Here is a 6,931-nt window from a genome sequence, read left to right on the forward strand (position 1 = left end):
GAGATTTGCCTTGGATAAGTCCTGGAGATGAGTTTTCTGAACCACTCTGCTCTGAATGAGTTTCTGAATAAACCAATGTGGCGAATGTGTTGTTTTGTTTGTTTTTTTTTTTTGTTTTTTTCTCACTCCTTGCAGCTGCATTTAAGTTAAGGAGAAAACAATGTAAGGGAGCTGTTATGGCAGATGAAACAGTCACTTCATCCTTGCCAAAATCCATTTGAAATTGCAGGATGTGATTGTTTCTCCTCCCAGTCCTTCTTGTTCAGCTGTAACTGCTGAGTCATTATATATGAACATCTCATATCTGCTGTCAATCTGTATACAGAGAATGTTTTTGTGTGCACTTGGCTGGTTCTTCATGTTAAGACTATCAAAGTGTATCTGGATGCGTCTGGCGATATAGATTCTGGTATTCGTATAACATTGTCCTACCAGTCCCACTTCACAAAATTACCAACTAGATTGCCATGAAATTTACCATTTCTTATTTGTGGTCCATGCAGCAGTAATTTACAAAAGTAATGGCTAGATTTCAGTATGGTTTGCTGGGAATATTCATGCCTGCCAGCAGAATGTCAGCTTCTCTGACATTTTCAATATGAGTAAAGAAAACAACATCTAACGAAAAAAAAATCTGCAAGAGAATGACTGAGTATATTTATACTTCCTATGCAATAAAACCTTTCTATTTCTGACTCGCCTCTCTCTTGACATCGTCATGAATGTTGCAGATCCGGGTCCAGATCCATGAACTTGACAGTAGGTTGACGAACAAAGACTGTGTATGAACTTTATGAACAAACACTTGGATGCATATTTGTCCAAAACTGTAACACCCCTACATAACCAGCAGGAGAATCACTTACGTCAAGTCTAGACCAACTGAAGCCAACGCGGGTTTACCAAAACCACTTGAGGCTGTCTCTGAAAGCAAGTCCCACTGACTGTACCACAGAAATCTTCATGTTTCAGCTTTGTACAAACAAAAAATGGTCAATACATTTTGAACAAACTCCAAGAAAAACTTGAGGTCTGCTTTAACTCATTTCCTTTTTAATTCAGGCTTAAACCTTTTTCCGTTTCCTTTTACTTAATTAAAATGGGCCATTCTGCAAAAAATAGGGAATTTGCAATTAAATTTACTGAGCAAATTAATGTCACACAGAGACGAACCAATTTGATTGATGACAGTGGTTTTAATATTTTATCTTTTATTACTGGTGTGACTCTAAGAATAACTTAAGCTCCTTGTTTGTATTGTAGGGCGTGTTGAACATTGCAGGATAGTTGGGCTTCAGTCTTCAGTTTTCTTTATACCTCATTTCCTGGTGGCTTGAGTTTTAATGGCAGTCCCATTGCTCTGATTTACTGAAACATTTAAGCTCTGTCCAATGTTCCGATTGTGAAGTACTTTCTTCTGATTGGCAAACTTCCTTTCGTGTTTCAGTCGAACTCCTTCATCGTGTAGCGAAGCATTTAAGAAAACAAAATGAGGACATTGTGCTTTTTTTCCTGTTCTGTGGTCTTGAAAGGATTTCTGTGACCCTTTCATTATAGATTGTCTGCAATGGCCTTCCTGGAAAAAATGAAATACCCTATATTAATATATTCTGTCTTTTCCCCCCCCTCCTGTGATTGATTCCATTGTTGAAGGAATGAGCACCTCTGTGCTTTGAAGCCCTGATATGAAATAAGTAATTACCCTCACTGAACGGATGAGAGGATGAAAACAAGGACCGGGCATGAGAGTGTGGCGAGGCAGAGAGGAGCTTGAAGGCGACTGCAGTTTTCTGTGGATTGATCAAAATCAGTGGGGTGTTGCCTTGGTTACAGGACATGAAAACCTAAATCTATAGAATATTTCAGTTATCTAAAAATGTAAGAGGATGAGGCTAAATCAAGAGATTAAATACATATCGATTCCCTCATTCTAGAGCTGTTTTCTCTAACAGCGGTCAACCATCTTGCTGAGGACCCACGGAAGTATAGTGTTAAAATGTAATGCAGTTTGGACCTGCAAACAGTCTAATATTAATATCTGTAACAAGAAACTCCACAGATTTTTCTTCTCTCAAATGTCAAATGCACTAACCCTTATATTTTAAAATAATGGCACATCACACACTGCAAATAACGTTCTAATACCAAAGGAAGCAATGCAAGACTTTACGTGTTCTGGGGAAGCAGACCTAAACCAAATGGAGATTTGCTCTACAACACTTTGCAGTCAGTAAAACAAACAAAAGCAGATTAAACAAGTCTGGATGAGTGAGAAGAGTCAGCCAACACAGTGTTCCTGTTGTTCAGCGAGAACTGAAGGTGAGAGTTCAGCTGCTCTTGGATGCCTACTTTATTTGGTTGTTGTGGTTGGAAAGTACAGATGAAATCATCCAGATGGTAAATCATAAATATCAAACATGTTTGATGTTATCCGGGCCACTCCGGTGAGTCTGTAAGCAGTTCAGGAGGCTTCAGACTGGATCTGTAAACCTCATATTAGTAGATGATTCATCTGTGATGAACATCAGCACTGGTCATTATAAAACATATTGTAGAAAAAGAACAGACCATTTTATATTGTCACAAAAGTAGGAAAAGACCAGAATCCTCCTCCCCCTCACCACTACTCTTTGCACCTACTTGTGTTGCTGAAAACATTCATACCAATTGTAAGGAAACTGCTGAAAGAAACTCTGTGAAATGTAGAATCTGCCAACTGAGGTAGTAGACAGAGACAGGTTTGAGTGCAAATGGCTGCACAGAGAGTAATTTACACCACTTGATCACAAAAATACCTCCCGGAGAGCAGCGAACATCACAGCACATTGATATACACAGATGTGTGACGCTGGATATATATCTATTAGTTGTCATCATCCTATCAGAGAAACCCCTCGAACATCTAGATAAATGCTTCAAATTTAAGATTGAGGATGCCACATGCCATGGGATGTGACTTTAAACAAGATGAAATAGGATTAAAATGATAGACCACCTCAGAAGTGCAAAGAGAAATGTGTTTCCTTTTCAGTGAGTGAGCACGTCTGAGTGATCTCAGAAACTCAGATTTGTACAGGGAGGGCGTAGCTGGGATGGATATGAAGCCTGACAGTGAAGTGAAGTAATGAACGCTGCTGCTTTCTTGGCCTGAAGTGGCCTGATTCTACAGATGTCACTCCAGAATGTACTGAGAGGGATTCAGAGCATTTAAAACGTGGGTCTTTAAGTAGGATTCATAAGTTTTAATGTCTCCTGTGTTGTTTTTTTTAAGAATAATGTAAAGATATCAGTGACAGGGGTACTGGCCCTTTATCGTTTGGTCACAGTTGGCTAGGATCAGGCAACAAAACCTCTTTGTTGGGTTTAGGAAAACAGCCTGGTTTGGTTCAAATAAGGATGATTCTGATGAGTGGGATGGAAATTATTGCTATTCTAGTAGCTTGTGGAGGCCAACTGGAAAATGATGTCCTGAGGTTAGCTTTTTTAAGAAAGACTGTTTGGACATCCAGATCAAGAGGGTTCTGTAAAGATTGTGACCAGCTGCAATTTGATTTATAAATGTGCAGAGAGTGATGTTATAAGCTAGCAGTGGTACTAAAGCTCCTTCAGTAAAAACATTTCTAGGGTCTATCCACTGGGGATCATAAATGAAGCGTATTTCACAGCATTTTTTACTTGTCCTGTGTCATTTCTTTATTTTTGGTCTGTTTTCTTTAGGGGTAAAAGGTAAGGGGTAGAGGTAAACTAAAATCATTATTCGTCTGATGGCCACAAACACCTGAAGCAACAGACTGACATTGATATCCCCAACACCAGCAGGGAATGTTGTTTAGATAATTTAGAAGCATCCTCTGGGGATCATCAGTCTATATCCACAACAACAGTTAAAGGACTGAACATACGGACACAAGTGCCAACTGACATTTCCACCCTTATCAGGGGTGTCCTACTTTCTGACTGTGAAGATGTTCCCTCACCCGCTCCACCTTCCACGTGCCATTCACGATCCAAAAGACTGTTTGCTCACACAGCTGGGGTGTTTTTTTTATCCTTTCTCCTGTTTGTTCTGTTGTCTTCATTCACTGTGTGCTGCTCTGCAGAGGAACTGAAAATGGGAACAGGCTTTGATTCTCCATATCTGGCATATTCCCTCACACTGGATCTCTTCTCAAAGCTCTCTGATTCCTTCTGGCATGGCAACAGTGGGAGTTGCTGACTTTAATTCTTTCTCTTTGGCTTTTTTTCCCCCTTATCTTTGTGGAGTAAGTTGATAAAATGTCAAACTAAAGATGAAATGTTAGCAATAGCAAGGTTATTACAGCTGTTATAATCCTGTGGATGTAGTTCCCGGTGCAGTAAGAGCTTCCTGCTGCCAAAGATCATAGGCTTTTGTCTGCTTCCTTCAGTAACGCAACTCTGGTCATGTTTGTCTCTGGACGTTCAGAGATGTAAACATTAGTAGCATCCTTCTCAAGTGTGTGTGTGTGTGTGTGTGTGTGTGTGTGTGTGTGTGTGTGTGTGTGTGTGTACTCGCTGACATTGTAGAACAGAGGATTGCACAATGAGATGCAGATGCTATATGCAGAAGCCCCGTCCAGAGTCCAAACACGTAAACATTTGAATATATGTTTGTTCCTTTTTCTATTACAATAGGAAAAGAGAAGAATACAATAGAATGAAGTATAATGTCAAAGTACCACAAAGGAAAGGAAGAAAAGAAAGCAAATCTGTACATGTCACAGACTGCATACCATATCAACATTTCCACAAATGTCATATCACATTACATGGTTATTGCCTCTCTAATGTCGGGCGGTGGAGGGGATGGTGCTGGAGTTACCAAGCCAGTGACCACAGCTGGAGTCAGCGTAACAAACACTGGTGGATTTTTAAAGAGACAGTGAGATATTTTCCAAATTTTGCCTGAACCTGACCAAAGTGTAAGCACAGTGGTGTGATGAGAAATATTGAAATATAAAGTTTTAACTTATCTGTGGTTTTTGCAGAAATGTACTTTGCTAACCATTATTTTGGTGACAGGATTGGTTCTGTTTGAGTTCTGCACAGTGATTCAGCGTACATTTAGAGAAGCTTGCTCAGATGATTGTGATGATTGGTGAGTTTTCAGACTGTCATTAAAGTGAAACTCTTACCAAAATGCAACACAGGCTTTTTTGTGAATGCATATGAGTCAAACCTTCATGTAAATGCATAATTATGTCAAAAGAGGCACACAGATTTACCATAGTTTCATTATTGGGCAAGCTAATTTTCAATGGACTGCTACAGGCACTTTTACGCTAGCATCAAAACCGCTATATTTAAAACACTAAGAAGGCTCGACACAACATGAAACTTTGCTCGTAGTATCACCAGCGTCTCTACACATGAACACCAGCACTGAGAACATTGTTAGCATCTCTGGCGCACTGCCGTCATGGCAGACAAAAAGTAACGACTCCCGAGTGCGACCTAACAGGAAGGAGAGTGTTGGCTCCTAAAGCCTTCCTGTTAGGTTGCACTCTGAGATCGACACTTTTTGTCTGCCATGACGGCATGTAATTATGCTTTTACACAGAGGTTTGACTCATGTACATTTACAAAAAAAGCCTAAGTTTCATTTTGGCTAGAGTTTCCCTTTTATGTTTTTTAAAGTAACTTTTAGTTCAATGAATCTTTGCTAATTCTTTGATGAAAATACACATCATGATGAATCTAACTAACAGTAATTTTGGCAGCTCCTCTGTAGTAACTCTGAGGACCTCCAAACTGTAGTCTGTGAACTTACCTCATATCTCTACAATGAGAAGTTCAATTTACAGAGACTTTAAACTCGCTCGAGGTGGGTGATCCATCACAGAAGTCACAATGTCATCTTTTATTTTTCTCAAAATTACATCTCCACATCAGCATGAGATGGTACCAAATTTAAGATCAAAATAAAAGAAGACACTGTCATGGCAACACCTGCTCACTTCATCGCACTAGAATCTGAGGGCTTTGTGTGTAACTAATTTATGTTTGCTCAGGTTTCTGACAACATAATCACATTTTAAAAAAGCTAAAAAGCTATATTTGTGTCTGGTTTGGCTTTATTAAAGTCAGCTGTGTGTGTCTCACTCCTTGTGTTGGTTATGATACACACTTTTATCATTTTTTATCATATCGTTACTGAAAGTAATAAGGAATAAACAAATTAAACAAATTTCCTGCTGTCAGACATTTAACGACAAGTATGGCTGAAATTGATTTCCACATGTGACCTGTGGTTTTCAGACTTGGCTGGTTTAATGTGATCATGGTCTGAAAGCCGGCCTCAACAAGTAGTATGTTGTTGAAAGTCCTTGTGTTTGCTCTTCAGAGCAGTGGGAAAAATCTCAACTTAGACACATTTTATACCTTTTGACTTGTTTTCAAACTGCAATTAAATTTAAAAAAAAAAAATAAGAAAAAAAGCAATGGCAGCCTGGAGGGTGAAAAAAGCTCTCAAAACTAAATTGCATCGAGTAAATATTTGATTGCACTAAATGGACTGAAAATGCAAAAACACCAGTTGAAAACCTTGTCCTGTGATGTAAACCCTAATTTCCAGCTGACGTTCTTTATTGCTTTCTCTCAGCTGAAGAGTCGGTTGAAGAGCAGTTTGGCTTCTGTGCGCGAGCCGCTTTGGATGTGTGCCTGGTGGAGGCAACCTGAACAGAATATATAGCACGCTGTATAAATCTGTACAAAGTCGGAGGTGACAGCAGCATGTGTGTGTCGCCAACAACCAGCGAGGAGCTGACTGCAGCACAATAAGCGGCGGTTTGTGCTCAACGCTGTCAGAACGCCGCTGCTGTTGTTATTCTGCAGCTCCAGTCTGTGATTCACTCACTCGGGCTGGAATGGCCTTATGTTAATATAACGACAGGTATTTAACTAAGTCACTGAG

The 6,931-nt window shown here is 39.6% G+C and overlaps 1 long non-coding RNA gene across 1 annotated transcript; it reads right to left on the reverse strand.

Moving 5' to 3' along the window:
• Positions 1-1,202: 1,202 nt before the first annotated feature.
• On the reverse strand, positions 1,203-5,879 carry LOC119031387. The gene is made up of 3 exons (XR_005078585.1): positions 5,789-5,879; positions 1,703-1,790; positions 1,203-1,576 (listed from the first exon to the last, which is right to left on the reverse strand). It is a non-coding gene; the product is annotated as an uncharacterized LOC119031387 (long non-coding RNA).
• Positions 5,880-6,931: the final 1,052 nt, after the last annotated feature.

The sequence above is a fragment of the Acanthopagrus latus genome, chromosome 13, assembly GCF_904848185.1.
Source record: "Acanthopagrus latus isolate v.2019 chromosome 13, fAcaLat1.1, whole genome shotgun sequence".
In the NCBI taxonomy this organism is placed as follows: domain Eukaryota; kingdom Metazoa; phylum Chordata; class Actinopteri; order Spariformes; family Sparidae; genus Acanthopagrus; species Acanthopagrus latus.